General features: G+C 36.9%; 1 long non-coding RNA gene across 4 annotated transcripts in view; it reads right to left on the bottom strand.

Annotated features, from left to right (window-relative positions):
- LOC144039805 (uncharacterized) overlaps positions 1-25,301 on the bottom strand; it is an 82,335-nt gene that overhangs the window by 1,922 nt on the left and 55,112 nt on the right. For 3 of the 4 annotated variants that reach the window (XR_013289535.1, XR_013289534.1, XR_013289536.1), the window contains 2 exons: positions 15,991-16,135; positions 13,304-13,381 (listed from right to left, as the gene is read on the bottom strand). This is a non-coding gene — a long non-coding RNA (uncharacterized LOC144039805). The remainder of the gene's footprint in view (positions 1-13,303; positions 13,382-15,990; positions 16,136-25,301) is intronic. The other variant, XR_013289537.1, reaches the window with a different exon arrangement.

The following is a 25,301-nucleotide window of genomic DNA, read 5'->3' as shown; positions in this document are numbered from 1 at the left end:
ACTATTATTATTTTTATTTTTTTCAATTATTTTTTTCAATTATTTTTTTCAATTATTTTTTTTCAATTATTTTTTTCAATTATTTTTTTTCAATTATTTTTTTCAATTATATTTTTTCAAATTTTTTTTTTCAATTATTTTTTTCAATTATTTTTTTTCAATTATTTTTTTCAATTATTTTTTTCCTGGAGAATCACACAATTAATTATTAATGAAATAACTACAGTTGATCCTTTAGCTTGACAGCGGATGGTTACGTTAAAGCTAACACAGGTTGTGTTTGAGGAATAAACATAAATACACGCATTAAAGTAAAGCATTTTTTTATTATTATTATTTTTTTATAAATTTTTTAATATATTTTTTTATTTTGTGTGTGCGTGCGTGTGAGTGTGTATTCATTAGTTCACCTAAAACCTATTAAAAAAAATCCCATACCGTTCACCTAAACCGAACACTTCCGGCCAGAGTCGTGAGGCCGTCAGGAGACCCGAGGAAGGACCAAAGGAAAGAAAGGAAAGTGAAAGCATTTAATAAACGTTTGCGTATGACATTCGCAATATTGGGGTCATTTTTTTTTTCATTTCAAATGATGCTACTAATTAATTGATTACAAAGAGAGGAGGATGAGAGTATGAGGTGGATCAAAAAAAAAAAGGTTGAAGACACCCTCATTACATTAAATGTTGAAAGAATGAACACATAACAGGTGCGCTTCAAATTTGGCGGGCAAAAAAAAAGTTGATAAGCATTTTTAATTAAGTGATTAATTGTGATTAATCAAAAATCTATGATGTGATTTATCTGATGAAAGAATGTAATCGTTTTGACGGCTCTTATTTATTTATTTATCATCATCAGCTTAAAATGTTTAATATCTCGTTTTTCCCACCCATTCATATACTTTAAAATATTGATTTGCTGGAACGTTTACCAACAAGCAGAGGCTGGCGCATACGCGGAAAGCAGGCCGTGGTGTTCGATCGATGCAAGTGTATACATGCCAAGTGAAGTTAGGTTTCCAATCGAAAAGTCAGGGGGAATTAATTAAACTTTTAAAAAGTCAAACACACCCAGATGAAAGTATTTACAAGCATTCGAAAAGTTTGGTTTCAATGTGTAATATAGCTTGGCCCTTTTGATATGAATTCATTATTAACTCATTCACTGCCATAAATTCATAAAATCTCTCTCTCTCTATATATATATATATATATATAATAAAAAATTAGGGGCAATAGGCCATCATTTTTTTTTAATTGTAATTAATCGCATGACTTCCTAGTTAACTCACGATTAATCAAAAATTTTACATCTGTTCTAAATGTACAAAAAAAATATTAGGTTTTCATACCATCAAAAGTGGGAAAAAATGTTAAACCAAAAAAAATAGTTAAAATAAATTTTTGACGCTTATAGCCGTCAATGGCAGTGAATGAGTTAATTATTGAAAAAAATCAAGTATTATACTCTAGTTCTTACTGGAAATAAAGAAAAATAGTGTGACAGTAATTTATTGGAAGATACTCTGAGATTACATCCTCCGGCGTGCGTGCGTGCGTGCGTGCGTGACAGCAAAGTACACAAAAAGTAGTCCAGAGGCTTCAAAGAACTTCAGTATCGCGAGTGTGGGAGGAATTAAGTTGAGGAGGGAAGATAAAGGGAGGTCAGTTTTTAACCTCTTATCAAAATGTTTTTACTCTAAATAGTTTCACTCTCTGCTTTTGGAGTCGGAGCCATATGGGAGCTTGCGGAATTCAAGATAAGAAACTTTTTAGGTTAGCTGTGGCCAACATCATACAAACAACTATGATCAGTCGCTGGTGTTGACAAAGCCTAACCCGTCTCGGCAGCAGAAATCGAAATTTTCAATTTGACCAGTGTTATGAGTCAAAAATTCACTCAAGAGCACCATTGGCGTATACAATAGCAAGTTATTCACGGTTTGAGATGTAGTAGTAAAAATGTTCACATTTCTGAGTAGTGAGTCATCCAAACACTACAGTCATCTTTCATCACCACAAGTAATCATAAAATCTATTATATCTCGACCTTCAGCAAACACTTGCAACAGGGAAGTCACAAAAACTAACATTGCTTTTCTTCACGTCAGGCACGGAAGAAATCCTCTCACAGCTTATCGCGTCGAACCATAAAGCGGAGTGGAAAAAAGAACTGCCGGGAGATAACAGAGGGAGGGTCAGCGGTCACGTGGATGCGCGACTGGAACCGTGTTTCATTGCTACCCGAGTTACGCTTTCGGTTTCGCTGGAGTGACGAGCTTCAAGGTAGCGCTTGCCGTCACTGGAGACACAAACTCCCCAACGGATGCCATTTTAATGAGAAAGCAAGGAGAGCATGGATGAGTCGACCGTAGCTACGGTATGCACATGGAAATGGAAAGGTGTCTCTTGACTTGGATTTACACTTTTGTTTTTTGTCGTTGTCGTCTTCTTCTTAATAATAATAATAATAATAATTTTAGATTTCCAGACATGGAAATGGAAAGGTTTCTTTTGATTTGGATTTACACTTTTTTTTTGTCTTCTTTGTCTTTGTCTCCTTCTTCTTAATAATAATAATAATAATTTTAGATTTCCAGACATGGAAATGGAAAGGTGTCTCTTGACTTGGATTTACATTTTTTGTTGTTGTCTTCTTCATCTTTGTCTTCTTCTTCTTAATAATAATAATAATAATAATAATAATAATTTTAGATTTCCAGACATGAAAATGGAACAGTGTCTCTTGACTTGGATTTACACTTTTTTTTGTCTTCTTCTTCTTAATAATAATAATAATAATAATAATTTTAGATTTCCAGACATTAAAATGGAAAGGTGTCTCTTGACTTGGATTTACACTTTTGTTTTTGTCTTCTTCGTCTTTGTCTCCTTCTTCTTAATAATAATAATAATAATAATAATAATAATTTTAGATTTCCAGACATGGAAATGAAAAGGTGTCTCTTGACTTGGATTTACACTTTTTTTTGTCTTCTTCGTCTTCTTCCTCTTAATAATAATAATAATAATAATAATAATAATAATAATAATAATTTTATATTTCCAGACATGAAAATAGAAAGGTCTCTCTTGACTTGGATTTACACTTTTTTTTTTGTCGTCATCGTCGTCTTTGTCGTCTTCTTTTTATTATTATTCATCTTCTTCTTAATAATAATAATAATAATAATTTTATATTTCCAGACACATTTCAATTAACTTATTATCTTGCACTGGTATCAGTCTTTAAAAAAAAAGATATGATATACTATAGATAGATAGATAGACAGACAGACAGACAGACGGATGGATGGATGGTTGGATGGATGATGATACATGGATGGATGGAATGATGGACGGATGTGGATTTATATCCAAACAATCCCACTTTTGGGGCCTTCGACTTTGCCGGTTTAAAAGTGTTCTAAAGTCGAGATTTCAGGGTCAACGTGGATGTACTTTCAAATTTAGCGCCAAACACGTCCGACCCCTGCAACGAGACTAATGACCAATCTGACACGGCTCATCACTGTGTGTGTGAGTGTGTGTGTGTTGTGAGCATATGCATAAGTCAGCGGAGGATGAAGCAGTAAAGATGTGGAGGGCGGCTGTCATAGCGCCAGCCTCGTTTGGCAAGGGCGTCTCCTCCCTTCCCACTAAGAAAAGCGGGCGCTCGATAAAGCTTGACAGCAGCCCCTCGTCTAAATCCGGCCACGTACTCCAACTCCGCAAGATGAATTTGCTTGATAATGGGAGCATTTTGGGTGAGCGCGGTGCGACGAGGGAAAACTTTCAACGGGGGGCGGGCTCTTCATTTTGGCCAAGCCACGCCCTCTCATGTTAATCTTATGCCTTCAATTTTTTTTGCAGCCAACAAGACATCAAGCTTGTTGAAAAATGACTGAGATGCTCTTGGCAAAGAAATCATTGTCCTAACACTACAATAAAAGTGGATGCATTGAATGCACTGTTGGACTAAATGAACGAGCCCCGTTTGGTTCATTCTCTCCTACTGCAGCCAATTACTCAACATTCAACCTCCAGCCAGCCTTCCCGCCCTGTTATCACCTCTGATGCAGTCAGATCTATATCGCCGGTCATTTGCCTTTTATTTCACGCTTTCCATCACTGTAGTACAGTGTGAGTAGAAAATAGCGGTTTTATCGCTACCCATAAACAACCGGAGGCGTTTCACATTCTTATAACGTTGCTGCAGCGGCGGTAATAAAGTAAGATGAATTTAAGTGAATGACAACACTCTCAAAAGCCACTTTAGTGACATTAAAGAGAAAATGACATGTAAAAAAAGAAAGAGGTGAGTTGAGAAGGGCTGAGGCTAGCCTGACAAACAGTTGCCTAGCTTAGCATTTTGCTACACGGTCTTAGCCCGATACATTAGCAATGACATAAAAAAGACAGAATATTAAAAGAAATAAAGTTCTAATCCAATGTTATTATTATTATTTTTTTACAATGACATTAAAGAGAAAATGACATGTAAAAAAAGAAAGAGGTGAGTTGAGAAGGGCTGAGGCGAGCCTGACAAACAGTTGCCTAGCTTAGCATCTTGCTACACGGTCTTAGCCCGATACATAAGCAGCTACATAAAAAAAAGACAGAATATTAAAAGAAATAAAGTTCTAATCCAATGTTACATTTTTTTTTTACAATGACATTAAAGAGAAAACGATACGACATTTTAAAGTTATTTTGACTATTATCAGGGGTCCAAAAAATGAAAACTACCAATTAACTAACTAAAACTACAACTAACCATGCAAAATAGACAAATGACGCTAAAATAAAGAAAGAATATTTTTTTATGACATTATATTTTTTGGTGATGAACTCATTCACTGCCGTTGACGGCTATAAACGTCAAAAATTAATTAAACTATTTCTATTACTTTTTTTCCATTTTTGTTAAGAGTATGAAAATCTAGACTTTTTTTTTTTAAATAATCTTTTATTTTATTTTAAAGAAAAGATTATTGAAAATTTAAATTTGAAAATTTGTAATTTTAATTAATTGCATGACTTCAATAATTAACTCACAATTAATCACAAATTTTACATCTGTTCTAAATGTACAATAATTTTCTTCTAGGTTTTCATACTAATGTTAAACTAATAGAAATAGTTCAAATGAATTTTTGACGTCTATAGCCGTCAATGGCAGTGAATGAGTTTTTTTTTTAAAAAAGAAAAAAATCAATTAAACGCTTTAATTTTGACCGCACTATGTAGATAAAATTTAACAAGCGTGATTGAAACTGAACTAAAACTGAGACTAAATTTTTAAATGGCTGATAAAATTAGCACTACAGGTAAGAATCAGCTGCCAATAATGACAATTCATGCGAGACCAAGATTTTCTGCGCTCTCCTGGAAGTTGCCATCGGAAAAGTTTTGAATGCGTCAGCCAAGAAGATCACCTCAGGTCGGACGTGACATCTTGCTCACCGGCAGCTCAAAAGACAAAAGGCGAACAAGCGCGGGGGCCACAGCAGGACGCTTGCCGCATTACCGCCGCATGACCAGCCAGGATTTATGTTTCCTGTGAGCCGCGTATCTTGTTAGTCATATCAGTGCCCAGCAGGCTAATTTGTGCCACAATTTCATCCCATGCTACTTTGAGTCAACGCTTTTGCACTGTGACCAAGTCACGCAGGGAGCCGGCGGGAAAGAAATGTGCTCATATTAATAGCCTGTCTCATATTACACGTATGATGGATTGCAGTCTTGTTAAAGTCTGCAGATGAAAGCAGAAGATTTATTTTTTATTTTTTTTCGGACTGACTTCCACCTCGCCCCACTGGCAGCGGGATTTAACACCGGGTGCCTTCTTCCATTTGGCTTTATTGACGTTTCTAAAATCTCCGGCCTCAAACATTCTTTCTCTGTCTCAACATATTGGATCACCTTTTCAGTCCGTCTCACTTCATCTTTATTTGTCGCTCCTTGGCCGCACTCTTTTCCTGCTCCGCCACTCTCCGCTTTTCGCACCTAATCCTTCGACTCATCCCCTCCCGGAGCTCAGTCCAGACAATCAAGTAGCAACACAAAGGATGCTTGGTTGTTTTGGGTGTAGAGAGAGATTTAATTTCGGTTTTATGAACACTTCCCGCTTGCCCGGAATGAAAGAAACGAACGACGGTGTTCCATTTTCTCCTTGTGCTTTATTATCTTTCGAAAAGGCGGTGTGTGTCCCCACGGCAAGGTTCTCTCTGCTAAATAATTCCAACAGAGTCGGGATGAGTTGTATCAGACACAGATGGATTTTAAATGACCGTCTTTACAAGTGTGTTGCTTGGTCAGACTGCCATTAAAATTTCAAAACGTGCGACGGTTCAAATAACCGATTTCTTTTGCCCCGCCAACTAATTAGAAGTAGAACTTGAAAGGGGTGTGAAGACACAGTTTCGGTCCCGGGCAAAATGTCATCATTCCGTTTCATTAGTGGTGAATGTGTCCGAATTCTGCACGGAGGCGCGTCATTTCCCACCCCGGCCCGACTCTGGAAAATGAGCGCATCAGAAAGGCGTGCGGCGGAGTAAACAACAGAGCATCTGTGTTCTTGGAGATGCAAATGCGCAGCCAGGAGGGCCGTGTTCCAAACTCCAACCATTCCCCTGAAAGGGGAAAACAAATTGGAACGTCATTGGTGGGGAGATACATTGGGATTCGGGTGACTCAGCCCAAAATTGGCTGAATGCAAGCATGAACTGCGGCTTTGTAACTCATCTGTGACCTTGTAGCGTCGCTGATATCAGAGATAAATGGTTGCGTTCCAGATTTTTCGTACTTTTTTTTTTTGCCCTGTCATGGAAAGGAGATACAGCTTGCTTGCCTAATTTAGACACAAAATGGCTCCACGTCTAGGTTATTTTACCATCTTCAAAATATCAAGTCATTAGATTTTGTACACATACCATCCATAGGGGCCAACTGAATTTAAAGGGAATGAGGGGAGCCGCTTCGATCGGCTGGGAGTCGGCTGTGTTCCCTCCCACAATTGGGGCAAATGCAAAATTTTACGTGTTAGTCTAGAACGATACAGTTTGGGTTTTGGGGATGTGTACCCTGCATATGGCAAATATACCATGACTGTGTACGATTTAAAAAAATGAATGCATATATTATTAGTATGGGATTTTTTAAAATAGGTTTTAGGTGAACTAATGAATACACACACACTCGCACGCACGCACGCACATACAAAAAAAAATAAAAAAAAATAAATATATATATATATATATATAAATAAATAAAAATAATAAAAAAATAAAAAAGGAGAGCAATGATGACATGTCAAATCGAATTAACAATACTGAGCTCTCCAGAAAAAAAAAAAAAAAATAAAAAAAAAAAATAAAAAAAATAATGAATGCCATCTAAATGCTGCCTTTCTACTCTGTCTCATTACCAGATAAAACAAAACCACAAGCAAACTCTAAAGGGGAAAAACCGCTGTCTGATAAAAGTATTTTCCCCCATGAGTTTCGATTCTCACATTTGCAGGTAATTGAAAGCACATTCAATGGCACTGCACCCCTGAGCAAAATCATTTCAAAACTGGTCAGATAAAACGACTTCATCTTCACATTTTGCTGCATTATGATGTCACATCTCCAAACAGAGAAATGACGCAGGTGTGCAATAAAGGTGAATGAAAGCACCTGGAAAACGACTCATCCGGTTTCCTTCATCATCACGCCACTTATCATCATAATTGAGCACATCATCCTTTTCCTCATCAAAACCCCCCTCGTGATAACGAGCCCATTTGCCAGCACGTTCAGCATCATTACTCATGCTATAACATTAGTATGATTACTGTGTCACGACACGCTTCCTCGCTGGCATCAATCTATGTGCCATTAATACCACAACTGTCCTCATCATTATTGCCATGGAGCCATTGAATGTCTGCTGCATTGAGCTGTTTAAGCTAAAAAAAAAAACATGAGGGTGGGGGAAGCAGACCATATATGGAGGCCGTTTTGTATTCATGGTAAGAACTTGTTGGTGCTCGTAAAAGTTTTATTTACACTGCTCTAAAAATTAAAAGGAACAGATAGTCATCACAGTGTAAGTCCGGGTGGAAAGGGGCAATTAGTAAGAAACTATTAAAACGGTTTTTAGCTGATGGCTGCTACAGACCATTTGCTTCTCCTCCTCCTTTCTGGTCGCAATCCACAGAAAATGCTCGGTGCAGCTTCTCCACTATGGTACATCCATACGTGTTGTAGCTACAATCAACGCAGTCTCCAAGGGAACGCTAAAGAGACGCCAGCAGGACTCAAATAGGCAGTAAAAAAAAAAAAAAAAAAAAAACAGCAGGGGCCCCAAAATTGACCCCTGTGGAACACCATATGACATGGGTGGAGCAGGACTGACACAAAAAGTCAAATACATACATTAAATAAATACACTAAATGCACTACATTAGCATCTTTTAGCTATGACGGCTTCTGCTGTTTCGCTTTTATACAAAATATTAGTGGCGCAACGGATCAGCGTTGATCCGTGGTCGGTTCGGATCAGGCCTCGCGTTTCTTATCGCAGACGATCCGCGGATTGAAGGGGAAGGGGACCCATGACGTGGTGTGATGGCTAGCTTGACTTCCGTTTTAGACGTTGCGAACAACATCAACACAACGCTACCCGAACTCATGTTCATCCGCTAATTCAGGACGCTAAGAAACCGCTAATTAATTACGCCATCATTGTATGATATGGCAGAAGTCTCTGATGTTGCTAGCGACTAGCTGTTAGCATTACCTACGAGTGCCTGGCTGGTACTTTAGCTGTAAATGAGTTTGACAGTTGGTACCTTGCTTGAAAAAAAACCCGATCCAATCCGTGACTCAAATCTGTGATCCGAATCGAACTGTGACTTTTTTGATCCGTTGTACCACAACAACATGTTTGTGAAGTTTCAAAAAATCAATCAATCCATCCGTGCACGGCATCTTGGAAAGTTTCCTTCCAAATCATTGATTAGATTGGGGAACACATTTTTGTTTAGTTTTTTAAAACTAATTTTTGGGTCAGGAATCCAAAACTGATCTCAGTTTTTCTCTATCACGTCAAGTTTTTTAGTTCTAGGATCCTCATTTTCTTAAAAAAAATAAATAAATAAATGTGTATGCATGTCAATAAAATGCTAAGATACAATAGCTACAAACTTAAAAAACAAACAAAACAACATAAAACAAAATAGAACTTACAATAATATGCCACGTAGTTTTATATGAGTCCAATCATATTAAGCTCTTCTTACTACAGTCTTACTACAGCTGATGGCGTAAACTATGGAGAGAGAAAAAATGGCATGCTAGAAAAAAATTAACTGCCATTTTGGAGTCAGCGTGCCAATTTTTGTGATAATCAGCATAATTTAAAAAAAAAAAAAAAAAACTCATTCAGTGCCATTGACGGTTATAGATGTCAAAAATTCATTTGAACTGGCCTGGCAGTAAATGAGTTAAGTGCTATCGCTAATCGCCGTATCATGCTATCGTTAGCAACACATCACAAATTCGCGTTGCGTGTTACTCTGAACCAGAAAGCAACATCCTCGCGCAGAAAAAAACAACAACGGCGACCGGCTTTTGTTTGGCCACGTGAGGACCACACTCTCCCGAGAATCCATTTGTTTGCCTTCTCCACCCGCTTTCGCATTTAAGTCGTCATAAGAATCCTGCTGCTTTTGTTGTCCTCGGGGCTCCTCTCATCCAAATTGTCATCATTGTCCTTGCCTCGGATAGTTCTGAGAGGTACAGATAAGTGAATTTCACCATGAAACCAAGAGGAAATGTCAGCGTAAATAGCCGCAGGCAAAAGAGAACAAAAACAAAAGAAGGGTGATGGCGAGTTGCGCTGCTATTTATGAGGGAGCCAAGAAACAAAGCAGGACTATGAAATCGATCGCTTCCTAAATCACCGCAAAGACATCCGCAAGAGGCACCTGGCAGCCTTCCAGCGCATGGAAGGACCCCCATACGCATATCTTGTAGGTAAACACACACCCACTTAGAAAACAACAATGCAAACCTTTGGCTCGCTTTCATGCCAACATATTCAGTAATCGCTATTCCTGTCACGTACACAAACACACACACACACACACACACATTGCTAACTTCCCTTGCTGTTATCCACATGAAAGAAAACGCGCACACTTTCACAATCCCTCACACTGGCGCACTAAAAGAAAAAAAAAAAAAATTATGGGTTATTTAAAATGCTTTTTAATTCCATATAGTATTAACTTTCAATAGATGGTCACTTGGGAAATTAAAAAAATAATAAAAAGGCTTTTCTTTGTGACGCAGATGATGTTTGCCAACGTGTCACACTGCCGCAGAATAGCGCCAACTACTGCCGAGGAGGACCGGTATTAGTCTAAAAAATTCTCTCAATTTTTTTCCCATTTCCTTTCAATCATTTATTTAATTAATTTGTAAAATAAGAAAAAAAGACAACAAAAGATGAATAAAACATCACCCAACATAAAAAATAAAACAATATTCTTCATTGTTGAATGAAAAGGAGCAAAAGAAGACAAGTCTTATTGTATCTGCCCCGTTTCTCCCCAGAGTTCATTTACTAGGTAAATTAAAGAATAACAGCAAAATAAATAATATTAAAAAAATAAATATAAATTTGTGTCTCAGAGTCACATCTGACATTCATAACAACAAAAATGACAATGGTATAATGTTTAAACTTAATCTGGTTCATATATTCTTAATAAGATTGATTAGTCATTCTTTTAAATGTAATTTTTAAATTTGATTATTTGATTTATTTCTTAAGATTGTTCCATAAGATGATTGCTTTTACTGAAACACAACGCTCCATCAGTCTGGTCCTAAATCCGTTTTTTTATTATTATTATTTTTCTAAGATTTACGTTCCTTTCAACTTCCGTTCCTTTTTGAATATTCAATGGCAACGTTTTGTTATGAGCCTTTAACATAATTTACAAAATGCTGTAATCTACCAATTCATAAAATGTCAACAATTTCAACTGAAGAAATAATGGATTTGTTGGATCTCTAAACAACTTTCTAGTGATTATTCTTATGACTTTTTTTTTTTACAGTATAAATACTGACTGTTTCCTCAAACCTCAGTACAGTAGGTCAGATATGGAAACATTTACAAATAGTTAGCAATGAGGATTGGCTAGCTTTACGTGCAACTACTGTATACTGTATTCATTTTATTTTGTATTAAAAAAAAAGTACAAAAAAGTTCAATAAAAAGTGGACCTATATTTAGATATTGTTTAACACTAAAAAGATCATTTTAATAATATTTGCAATTCCAAATCCGCTGTTGTTTCAGTGAAAATATCCCTAAAGTATTCAGCATTTGTTCTGACATCACATTTGCATAGATTAACATAAACCGCGTGAACCTTCTGTTTGATTGTCCTCGTTTGTCTTTCACTCCGCCGAGATTTACACCGCTGGGTTTCGCTGCCAACGCTGACTCAGCAATTTGCATCATGTGTCACTCCGGCGTTTGAGAAGATGCTTACTCAGCTTATTTTGGGCCGAGCCCACCAAGGGGGAACCACTTGATTCATCCGCGGTGGGTCATCTGCATGCAGGGTGGCCCAACAGCCTTAGTTCTCCCGTAGTGTATTATGTCAACAGCATTTTTGATTTACTACACGTGTCCCGTGTGTATCCCACAGCAAACACACCCCCTCCCCACAGGAACATTCTCCCCTTCAGGCTGCCCCCGAGTGGCCTGACATTTATGCTGATCCAGCATGGCAACAGCAGATATTGCTTTCCGCTACCTCTTCATATTGTCTGTGTTCAGACCCCGCACGGTCCGCTTCCTCGCCACACCCCAGATTGACTGCCGGCACCCGCAATATCCATCAATGACACGGGCACTTTGACAGCCATGTTAAATTGATTCCACGGGATGGCGGTTTATTTTCACGTGTTTTTCCCAGCCCTTTTGCATGAATGGTTCTGCTTGCTCCAAATCACGGTTCGCCAAAGCCAACCGGTCAATTGTGTGGCAGCACTTGGCAAAAGCGAGTGACAGAAGAAAAACGGGTATGTGTCTGCCAATTTTATTTTTATTTTTTTTGACTGAACATCAGTGCTATGTGACATTTTGACTACTCCAAAATAACCCCAGGCTTTTAGAAGAAAGTAGGGATTCCATGCATTCAACTGTAAATAATATATATATATATTTAAAATAAAATGTTAAGGAATTTTAAGCACTTAGCATTGTTTGAACCTGTAACATGTGGCAGTTGCATCAGTTTACAGCTACACCCTGACAGATGGTTCTGCCTCAGCGTGAACTATTGAAGCTAACCCCTAACCCTAACCCTAAGTAAAGAGTATCTTGACAATAATATGTTATATGTGATCTCACGAGTCAAAACGTGACATTCTGATTAATATTACATTTGTGGAGTTTTGAAGCAAAATTCTGCCATTTTTTTTTAAAATCCATCTCAGGGGCGACCATTTTGCCACACAACCAATCACAGCTCAGCTTCAGAAAACAGATGAGCTGTGATTGGTTGTTGCCTGAGCCTTGAGCAACATTGATGTCATCTTCAGTTGACAGCAAGAGGCAAAATGGCCGACCCCTGAGATGGATAAAAACGGCTGGATTTTGCTGCTTAACTCATATTCCACTAACACAATATTAACCAGAATACCATATTTAGACCAGTTGGGCTGCATAGAACATATTAACATTTTTTTTTTATTTGGGCTTGACTTCCCCTTTAACTCATTCACTCACAGCCCTTTTCATTGAAGTAACCCCCTTCGCTCCCAGCTGTTTTACTGGATTTGGACTGATTTTGCAAGGCCCACAGAATATTGTGTTCTATTGCTAAAAAAAATATGTAACCTACCAAAAGAAAGATTACAGTCTCTTCTTTCATCAGGAAAAATGTATATTTGTATCTGTTTCCGTTTTGCAGCAATTAGCATTAGAATATAGCTAAATGTCATCATTAATCACAAAGCTGTTGAAAACACTGTCAAAAAGAGCTTGTTGCAACATGGCCCTGGTTGATCTCTTATACTCTGCTGCCTCCAGCTGGCCGTTTTTTGTAATAAAAAACTTAATGATCCGTTTGTGGGTTTGAATCAGTTAAAAAACGGTTGTGTTTTATCAAAAAACACATTCACATAAAGTACACTAAGCCTTCTCATTGAATGTCAAGACGTGGGATGAATGAGCAAAGGCTTGCCCGTAAAAAGCAATCCATTCACACTCTCACTCGATTGACTTACTGGTCATTCAGGTCCATGCTCATCAAGCTCAGGCCTATTTGCACCATAACTTCTTCTTCACTTCAGATCGTGGCAGACCTGACAAGCAAAAGGCGGGGAAAAAAACTTGGATTATGTCATGACATTTCCAGCTTTCGCCACCGAGAAATTAACTCGTTGACTGCCAAAAACGTTAAATAACGTTTAGTAAAATCCTAGGGAGGAGTGCCAAAGACGTTAAAAGACGTTTGTTTCAAAACAGAGGTGAAACTAACCATTTTCTATTGTTGATTACTGAAAAACGGAATAAGGTAGAAACAAACTTTTTTTTTCTGATGAAAGATGAGAGTCCAATATTTCATTTCATTTGGTAGTATGTGTGTTTCCATAATCCAAACACATAATTTTCTGTGGACCTTGAAAGATCAGTCAAAATGCTTAAATCGGCTGGCACTGGCGACATCCCGTTTCTGAAAACGTCTGGCAGTCAAAGAGTTAAAATCATTATGAAAAAGCCCTGAGTCGAAATGCTAAGTGGAAAGAAAAAAAAAATCCTGGATCGGTACCAAAATTGAATGTGTTTGCACCAGCGCTCCACAAACTTTAATAGAAATTGGTACAGCAGTTGTATGCAAACAAACAAACTAACAAGGCAAAAAAAACCTCTCTGGCAGAGGTAAAGACGTGTCAAGCTGATGTCATAAATAGAAAATTAGCAATGATGTGGAAAATGCAAATACAGTAGTTTTAATTAAATCAGAATGTATGACAAGAATATTAATTTACAACCATGTTTTTGTCGAAAAGTGCGCGGGTTCAGCTGCTCCAATAGATTTCCTGTATGCAGAGTTGAATAAATTGTCATTAGAACAGGAAACCTCTCATTTGTTCGCTCCTTCCATTTCCTGGGAGAGGTGGCGATGAAGCACTCACTTATCCTCCAGCCTTAAGTCCAAATTGATTTGCGGCGCTGATAACGAAGATTCACATCGACAATTGTATATCATTCGCTTTAACCCGAGTGCCGCAGTCCAACCCCCGGGGCGCCGCCATGAGTATCGTGATCACCAAAACCCCTTGCTATTGATTGTGACTCATGCTTTGTCAACACGCGCATGCTGTCGCCCGCAGCTAGGTCTGCTGCTGCTGCTTGATAACACCTGCCGGGAGAAAGACTCTCACGGGAGTCTCCTGATGATGAAGACGAAGTATGTTCATGACATCGGCTGCCGAGACCGGGGCCATTATGCAAGATACACTGCTGTATATGGAGCCATTGCTCGGAGTGCGATCGGCTTTTCTCCATTTTTGGATCGGCACTATCCGGGACGGATTTGTGGAATAAACTCTTTTGTTAAAACACACCAGCTGCTGTGTCAGGTTCGTCGACATCCACTATCAAGTCCTCAATAGGTCACAGGCGACAGAGCAAATAAGGCGAATTAAGTTTTAGCTTGACAGTCCAACCTCAGCTATAATAAAACGATATAAATATAAACTAATTATATCAATAAAAACAAAAAAATAAATAAATTGTACTTTTTTTTAAATTCAGGAAATGCCAATTGGCTATCCTTAAGTCATTTGCTCACAAAAAAAAAGAGAAAAAAAACATTTATTTATTATTTTTTTATTTTTTTTTTAAAAAGGAGAGCAATGATGATGTCAAATCGAATGAACAATACTGAGCTCTCCTTTAAAAAAAAAAAGTCATTTGCTCACAAAAATGTATCAATACATTCTATTTTTAATACGACCATGCTCCCAAAGACGTATTTTTATGTTTTTGATGCATCCTCTGAACTGAAGAGAATGCATGAAGCAGTGGTAGTTATTACAAAAACGGCCAGCATGTGGCAGCAGAGTATAAGAGATCAGTCCGGGCCATGTTGCAACAAGCTGTGTCCCCCACAGATTTCTTAATAATGATGGACATAGCGATATTCTAATGCTAATTGCAGCAAAAATGGAAACAGATATAAAAATATAGTTTTTTCCTGATGAAAGAAGAGACTGTAATCTTTCTTTTGGTAGGTTCCATGTTTTTATAGCAATAGAACACAATATTCTGTGGGCCTTGCAAAATCCAGCAAAACAGCCGGGAGCAAAGGGGATTGCTTCAGTGAAAATGGCTGTAAATGAGTTAAAGCCCCATTAGTTTAAACATGGTATTCTAATTAATATTGTGTTTGTGGAATCTGAGTATGCACCAAAATCCACCCGCGTTTACCCATCTCAGTGGGCGGCCATTTTGTCACTTGCTGCCAACTGAAAATGACATCACAGTTGCTCAGGGCTGAGCTAACAAACCATCACGGCTCACCTGTTTTCTAAAGCTGAGCCGTGATTGTCTTTTACCTGAGCCCCGAGTATAATTTTCAAAGTAGCAAACCTCCGAAGGTAAAAACTGACTCCTCGCTGCCAAAAAATCTTTTGAGTCGGCATTGAGCGTAATCCACTTGAAGCTTGGTGTTGTCATGGAGTTCTCAAATGAATACACATCTGGCCATTTGCACTCACCGGTGTGTCTACATTTTCTGTTTATAACCTCTTGACTTCAGGGTTTGGAATTTGTGCTTTATTTATGTGTAATTGCCCACGGCAACATCGCATTTATCTTTCAGTGCTCCCGCGCACGCTAATTCCCTCAGGAGGTACACAAACATGCGCACATCATCTTCCATCCAAGCATGTTTACAGTTGCTTACCACCTAACAGCAGTCGACTCCCTCCAACTATTCCTTGAAAAAAAAAACGTTCCCCCGTCCGCCTGCATGCCAATCATCTGCTTATGAATATTCATCAAGTCGTCACGATGTTGCCGCTTTGTGGACTGCGGGTCGCCACTTCCTTCTGTGGAGACAAAACAAATATTCATTTACGTGGTACGCTTTGCTTTGTAATGAATTTGCTTTCATGATTACGTTTTACTGCTTTTAGTTGGATGCTTAGTTTTCAATTCTATAGTTGGTCAATTACAGTAGCTCTTAATCCAGGCCCGGACTGAGAAGGCGGGACCAGAGGGATTTTTCCAGGTTGGCCGCCAGGGGGCGCTGTTTATTTCGGGTCACGAGTTTGTTTCAAAAGCAGCCATTAAAGTGCTTTTGGTAGAGATCTAGCCAGACCTCGAGTGACTAACTTGGAGTGGTCTGCATTATAAACCTTTTGTGCAGAATGGATCATATGCAATTTTTAAGCAAGCGCGCACGCTCTCTCTTGCTTGCGCTCTCTCCCGTGATGGCCGTGAGCTCTCTCTCTCTCTCTGCGCTCTCTCTCTCTCCTACAATAGGCAATATTAATGGGGTGCCGAAATGCACCCTAACTCAAATGTATAAATCATTGCAGCGCCCTATAGAAGTGCATGCGCCTGGTGGAGAATACAGTAAGCACAACACCAACACTAAAACAAACAAAACTATTGTGTAAAAAATCATCCAATAGCAAAAGTTTGGCTGATCATTTTTTCTACTAGTCATTTAATGATGTGGTATTTGTTGGGAACAGTAGGTTACATTGAGGGAGAAACAAAACAAAACATTCTGCCCCACTAGAAGGGAGAGATTAATAGCAGGGCTTAATCTGCTTTTGGGGATAAAAAAAATAAAATAAAATAAAATAAAAATAATAATAATAATAATAATAATAAAATAAAATAAAATAAATATAAATATATATATACGTATATAGTAATTACATTGAGAAAGAAATAATAGCAGGGCTTAATCTGCTTTTGGGGATAAAAAAAATAAAATAAAATAAAATAAAAATAATAATAATAATAATAATAATAAAATAAAATAAAAATAAATATACGTATATAGTAATTACATTGAATTTTTTTTTTTTAGAAATGACTAGTTTTTAAATGCGACTGAAACTAGATTTTGCATTTTGTACCCAATTTTGTAAATCCCGGCCCTTGCTAATAGTAATTCAAGCACATTCCAGCACAAGGAAGTTATAGTGTGATTGCAGTTCATTATTAGAGCTCTTAAAAAAATAGAACATTTGTCTTGTAACTTGCCTTATCTCCTTATTTAGGCTTTATGTGTAGAGAATTATGACAGGTGGTCAAATCAATTTCTTTAGCAATCTTGACTTTATTTATGTTTTCATAATTGTTCCGATATACTTATTGTGATCTAGTAAGTTATTACATTTTTGATCATAGACAAATTAACTATTGACGTTGTTTAATCTATTTTAGATTGAAAATTTAATACAGATGAAATAAACATCTTCACACACTGTGAACAACGCTGCAAACTAAAGTGGGCCGGTCTGAGCCAACAAACTCCAGGGGTGAAAATGAGTCCCAATCCGGCCCTGCCTTAATCCAAAAACATATTGCATTTATATTAGTATTCTCTACTGTGTGCACTAAACAGTGAAAACTAGTTTTGTATAATAGAAACAGCACTATCTTCAAATTAGAGCTTATTAGAATGCAGGGGATGAAAAAGTATTAAAAGGAACTTTCTGCAGTTTTGGAAAATAAATGACAGCAATATTTGCAACAAGTTTAGAGCAAATATTATCGTGGGTCCTGTGGCTTGGAAACATAACAACGCTGCGTGAAGTGTGTGCACGGTGCGAGAAAATAATCAAGGGCAAAGAACCGTCCCTGCTTGACAGTGTTTACTGGTTACTAATGCCACACATAACTGATATCACACAGCAGACTGCGAGTTCGGAAAGTTTGACAGGCAAAAAAAAAAAAAGAAAAAAAAAAAAAAAAGCTAAATGGAGCAAGCAAACATGTTTTGATTTTTTTGCTCCAGTCATCTGGAAATAATGTGGGCTCAATGAGACAACACTGCACAATGTCATCAAATGTGAGAGTGCGGCAACTGTTCTGCTCTTATATGAAGATAACAATGCTCACTTTTGATGGACAAAAAAAAAAAATATATATATATATATATATATATATATATATATATATATATATATATATATATTAGTGCTGTCAAATTTAAAGCGTTAATTAGTTAATCACAAAAAATGATCGCATCAATCCTGTATTATCGCAGATTAATCACACTATTAATTTTGACCAAAGATGATCCTTAAGCTGACAGCGAATGGTTACGTTAAAAGGTAGCACAGGTTGATAAAAATAAACATAAACATGCATTGAGTATGACATTCAGAATATTTGTTCATTTCCAGCTATTGTTTTTTTTGTTCCCATTTTAAATTATGCAAGTAATTAAATAATTAGAGAAAGAGGAAGAGGAAAGTGTGCAGTGGATACATTTTTTTGAAGACGTCCTCATAACAATAAAAATGTCGAAAAAATGAACACATAACAGGTGCTCTTTAAATTTGGCGAGCAAAAAATGTTGATAAAAAAAAGCCTTTTTAATTAAGCGATTAATTGTGATTAATCAAAATTTTAAGATATGATTAATCTGATTAAAAATGTAATTGACAGCTCTAATGCGTGTGAGTGTGTGTCAAGCAATTACATTTCTTAAAAACGAATTAATCACACAATGTTCCGTAGTTAATTGCGATTAATTGTGATTAATCGCAATTACATTTCTTAAAAACGAATTAATCACACAATGTTCCGTAGTTAATTGCGATTAATTGTGATTAATTGCAATTACATTTCTTAAAAACGAATTAATCACACAATGTTCCGTAGTTAATTGCGATTAATTGTGATTAATCGCAATTACATTTCTTAAAAACGAATTAATCACACAATGTTCCGTAGTTAATTGCGATTAATTGTGATTAATCGCAATTACATTTCTTAAAAACGAATTAATCACACAATGTTCCGTAGTTAATTGCGATTAATTGTGATTAATCGCGATTAATCCATTTTTTTCCTACTTCTGCTTCTACTTTTTTTCTTCATAGTGTGTAACAGATATTTTCTTGAGTAAAATCTTGGAATTGATGTAAAATCGTCAAACAGAAAATACATTTGAGATGATACGCCAAAGACGTACAACAAATATGCTATTTGAATTTGATTTTGTAAAGTAGATACACAAATTACAAACGTAGTCAAACGACCTATTGTACGCCGTTTGGCTGCAAGTTATAGGCGGGAAAAGGAAGTAAATATAACGGAGTTAACACAATTTTTTTTTTTAACGCTTTAAAGAATTTAAATTAATATCCAGTGTTTACGCTTTCATTCTAACAGCACTAATACAGTCACCAGCAAGATTAGCAACTGCTAAAGTCAGTGCAAAAGTCATCATATAAATGACTCCATGTCTGTTTATCATGAGTCTTGGAAGGAACCTTCAAGATAAATTAATTTTTGGAGCGCGTCTTCATCCATATTTGACAACGCATTGATTTGTATTGCCTAGCAACACCATCTTTTCCAGGGTTGATTCCTCCTCACCCTCGCTGCCCTTTTTACTTACCTTTGTCATCTCTTTAAACTCGCTTCTACTCCCATCACCTCCTCCAGCTCACCAAAAAATTGGACGGCAGGCAATTAAATGAGTTGTCGGCGGGATTGCTGACAGCAATTACAAGGTGTGGAGGAATTCATGTGGCAGCGCGACGCCCTTTTGCACTTTTTTTCTTTCCCATTTCCAGACAGGCACTCCTTTTCTTTTCTTTTTTTTCCCCTGAGGAGATATCATGTTGATGAACAGGAGCAAAAGAAGTCAGGAATCAAAACTATATTCAAAAACAGGTAACAGCAGAAGGGAAGGAGGAAAAAAGTCAGAAGGGGGAATGTGAAATGTGAATCAAAAGGACTAAGAGAGAAGTGAAGGGAGGAATGGCAGCGAGCAGGAAGCGTGATAAAAAAAAAAAAAAACTTAACAGGGTTTTACCAAAGACTGCGAGGCAAACAAAGGTAGAGATAACCTCAGCATACACTTCACATACAAATAAAATTATGTCATGTGGTAGTCACGTGGAAAACTGAGCAGATGTGGAGCACCAAAACTGCCAAAATAAAAATACATGACTAAATAAATGAATGAAAGTGTAAATAAAAATACATGTAAAAAATATAATTCAAAAAATAAATACAAAATAAATATAAATGGAAATAAAAAATAAATAAATATATATATATATAAAATTAAAAAACTAGATAATTATTTTTAAATAAATATAAAAATAGAATTATGTATATCAATCAATAAAAACGCTCTGCTCTCACATTTATTGATTTCATGCTGCAGACGCTCTGTCAGGTTGAAATGCTGCAAACTGCATTTCAATGGCCGAGTGAGCGTTGAATTTGGGCAGTTTCGGGCCTCCATAAGCAGAAGCATCCATTTGAACCTAGCTTAGCTCTGCTTTATTTGGCTAGGTTTTCGGCCCTCAGTTTAAAAAAATGGTTGGTTGGTTGGTTCAAATCCAAAACATATGAATGATAGGAACAGACATTAAAATTGTTGCCCTTGAGCATGGTGCCCTTTACTGAGTGTAAAGATTAATTTTGCCTCTAGGGATAGGGAGGAATATATATATATATATTTTGCATCTTTGGTCCCATTATTTTATGATAACTACATGGTTGGCACAATGCTAACCTATAAATAGCATTTCCAGAGGCCAAACATGACAACAGTGATCTTGATTATCAGCTGAGATAAATATAAAAAAAAAAACATGCTGATTATTCAGTCTTCATGTCAGACAAACACGATGATTCATTACATGAAGATGGACCCACCCATAACCTTACAATTTATTTCTCTAATCTCTTTTCTATTTGTTTGTGGCCACTTTATACAAGGGCACAGCTCGGGTGATGGATGGCATTATATTGTGACCTTAGCCAGCTACTTGGACCAGAAATCCAGACAGAACAAGTGAATGGATGGATTTAAAATGACTTTTAAAGTATGGCTGAGGTTATGTTATATTTAATTCGGAATGCTCTCTTGCGACGAGCATAGTGGACAAGTGGTTAGCGTGTGTGCCTCAAAGTTCAGAGCTTATAGATTTAAGTCTTTTCCAAGGTTAATTTAGTTAATGAAAACTAACAAAAATTAAGAAAAACATTTTCTTTAACGAAAATGCTTTTTAAAAATGTAAACTTACTGAAACTGCGATATACGTTTACAAACTAACGACAGTAAACCTAACTATGATTATAGCGAAAAAGTCCTTTGTTTTAGTCTTTAATAATTAATTTAATAAATTAGCCCTTGGGGTTGATTTTAAGTATATTTATTTTGATATTAACCGGAATAAGGACGTTTGAAAGTGGGTCACACAGAAATGACATCATCTAGCAGCAGCCAATAGAAAAGCTCTTTCAGATGACTTCGCTCCTCGGCTTGGCTGATTTTTCATTCAACTCAGCCGAAATGCAACGCTAGGTAATAAATGTGTTACTTTTTTCATTTTACCATTATGTTTATTAACTCATTTGCTTCCAAAAACGTATAAATACGTTCTATTTTAAATATTACCACGCTCCCAAAGACGTATTTATGTGTTTTTTTATGCTAGAGCATACAGAAGGCTTTGATGAAGCCTCTGAACTGAATAGAATGGTTGAAGCAATGGTACTTAAAAAAATAAAATAAAAATACGGCCAGCAGGTGGCAGCAAAGTATAAGAGATCAACCAGGGCCATGTTGCAAAAAGCTCTTTCTCCACTGTTTTAAACAGATTTGTGAATAATGATGAAACTTAGCTATATTCTAATGCTAATTGCTGCAAAACGGAAACAAATATAAATATTTTTTTTCCTGATGAAAGAAGAGACTCTAATCTTTCTTTTGATAGGTTCCATGTTTTCATAACAATAGAACACAATATTCTGTGGGCCTTGCAAAATCAGTCAAAATCCAGTGAAACAGCCGGGAGCGAAGGGGGTTGCTTCTGTGAAAATGGCTAGGAGTGAATGAGTTAAATATTGCATTCAAGTAATACACTTTTGAAAAATAATAACAAAACTAACTAAAACTAAGGATTTTTTTTTAAATAACTAAAGCTAATAAAAAATAATAATAGAACAGCCGAGAAAATTAATTAAAACTATATATATATATATATATATATATATATATATATATATATATATATATATATATATATATAAAACTCAAAACTAACTAAAATGAAAATTCCAAAACCATGAACCAAAAAGAGGGCAGACAGACAAATGAACAGAAACACACTGCAACAATTTTTCTCTTTTGACGTTTTGAGGGACACATTCCTCTTTCCCCAGAGTCAAAAATGGTACAGTCCTTCATCTTATGTCATCGTGTGGGAGCCAGGAAGTGGCCTATACAGGCGGATAAACAAACAAATATCTTCTTTCTCTCCTGGGAGTCATTCTAGTATTAATTGTATTCATGGCGGAGACTGAGTTCCAACTTTGCTTGTTATTGTAATGAGCAGGTGGGAAGAGGATTTTTTTTTTTTTTTTTTTTTTACCACACTATGCAAAAGCGTGTGACTGTATTAATCACATAAAGTTCAAGAGCTCAATAAAACTTTAGACCTCGGGAGAGTTTTGGATTCATTTCTCAGTCTATGCAGGTACTATTAATGTGAGCTGCAAATCTCCGGCTATAGGAAGAGTGCCCGCATACAAAGAAAGGAGCTAGTCTCTTATGGTGTGCACAAGATAACGTCTCATAATGAAATAGCCTGACTGGCACAGTGCCGCCCCCCCCCCCCCAAAAAAAAAAACACAGGCAACATCTTATTGACCCACATCCATGGTCAACGTCGCTAATGCTCTTCCGCTAAATGGGAGAAAATATCTGCAGCCAGGTTCCATAATCTTAATGAAAGCCTGCACAGGAAATTATATTAATGGAACAGCAACCGTCTACACTATCTGCTAATTATTATTATTTTTCACTAAAATACCAGCAAGACTGAGGTTAAAACGATTCAACAAGTAATTACTTGCACCACTTCTTATCTGTATTTTTTTTTTTTAAATGCATATAAGAAATAAAAATAAAAAACATTCCTGTTCTTTAATAATAGGGGGGAAATTACACCTGTATAGTACGGTATATTTATTTATTACATTAAATCAAATATTCTGCCAAATATTATACAACAAAACATACATAAATCCATCCATGCACATTCATTACATGACATTTTGTTCCGACAAGATCCATTCCCTGAATACTCTTATACAGTACTTAGAATTTTTTATTTACATTCCACTTTGCCTAACTGAAGCAAAACATTGAAAACCAAATGTCACTTACAATCCCCTATGTCAGAAATCAAAAGAGTTAATCCGTATATTCCATCTCCGCACGGCACAGCTGGCATTTTGCACGTTTTATTTGTTCCCAGCTGCAGCAAACAGAACCGTCGTTCTTATAGTTTCCTCGGATGGATTATGCTCAAGTTAGCAATAAAAGTTAAAATGAAGGAATTGGACACCCCCCAGGACAAATAAAAGGGAAATATATCAAATAGTGATTTTCTATGTCAACAGCTTCAGTTTTTCACCTCTCTTCTAACCGGTAACATTTCATGTTTGGCAACTTTCCAGCATGAATAAGCCATGCTACCAAATTAGCAGCCTTGGCTAACGTCAGTTTGTACATCGAGCACACTGAACGCACAGTTGCATGTCGTGCGCACGTTTATGAAGCGTAGTCATGGACGTAAATAATAACCTGGACTGCCAGTTGCCTCTCGCGGCTAAAGCCAGAGGGCAGCCATCTTGCGTTGCTTCTGTTACTGACAACTTTGCTTTTATTTCATTGTTCATGACTCTTGCATTTAGAGTTTCTCCAAGACTTATTGGTACAACCGTACTGTGGCATCTTCGCCGTAGCGACAAAAATAAATACTGTAAATGTGAAATTGGAATCAAGTATTCAAGTTAGATGCACTTAGTGAATGGCAACGTAAGATGGCCGCCGGTGGTTTCACTTCTCGCAACGGTGAAGAGGTGTTATTAGTGGTCCAGGTTAATATATGCGTAATATGGGGTTGAAGGGATACTTGACTCATTTGAGACCTTTTCAGCAGTAAAAAGTTGATATTTTGTCCAAAATGAATTTGAAAACTTCATTATTTTTCATGTAGATTTAATACCTTTAAAAAAAGAAGCTGCTAGCAAGATTTGTATATAGCCTCGTGTCATTAAAGGGATACGTAACAATATATTTAAAAACGATTTTTTTCCACTTGCTGTCGACTGAAGATGACATCACCGGTGCTGAGGAAGTAGGTAACGACCCATCATGGCTGAGTTTGCTGACCAAACCCAGAAAACAGGTGAGCCATGATTGGTCGTTACCTACTTCCTCAGCACAGGTGATGTCATGTTCAGTCGACAGCAAGTGGAAAAAAAAAATCGTTTTGAAATATATTAATTATTTATTTATTAATATATTAATTATTTATTTATTAGTTATCAAATTCCAAAATACCAACTTTTTACTGCTGAAAATGGCTCAATGAGTGACGTATCCCTTTAATGACACGAGGCTATATACAAATCTTGCTAGCAGCTTCAACACGGCACCTTTAATATTTGAACGATCCATTTTTTTCGTGCTATCTAAAAGGTTTTAGAGAAGGAAAAACATTCAATATTCCAGACATTTAGCCACGTGTGCCTGAATAAGTGTCACAAGCAGCACAATGATGGAAGACTTGCAGAAGAAGGGAGATATATGGCAGCCAGTGAAAAGGGAAGTTTGAGAAGCACATCTTGAGTGATGGGGAGGGAAGAAATAGCCCCGGGAGCTCCAAAGATGGACGAGTGAAAGAATGACAGGGATGTTCTTGAGAGATAGAGTGCGAGTACAAAAAAATGGAAGGTTTCCATGCGCTGCTGCAGGTGCATGAGGTGGGTGGCGAGCCAGCTGCACGGAGAGAACCAATCCAATCAGCTGTAATGGAGCCAAAGGTCATTGTTCACTCCTACTAAAGTGATATGGCCAGCGGTTCAAACATGAGACAGCCAGCCAAGGAAACAAACATACGTAAAATGTGCAATAACAATCTAAACTAGAAAAATTCCCGCGGAAATTTTTGAATGGGACTGCTGCTTGTAAATGAGCTGAATAGTTTAAAA

Source organism: Vanacampus margaritifer, chromosome 19 (assembly GCF_051991255.1).
Source record: "Vanacampus margaritifer isolate UIUO_Vmar chromosome 19, RoL_Vmar_1.0, whole genome shotgun sequence".
In the NCBI taxonomy this organism is placed as follows: Eukaryota; Metazoa; Chordata; class Actinopteri; order Syngnathiformes; family Syngnathidae; genus Vanacampus; species Vanacampus margaritifer.
Note: the sequence above shows the minus strand (reverse complement) of the source record. Positions and strands in the feature narration are given on the sequence as shown.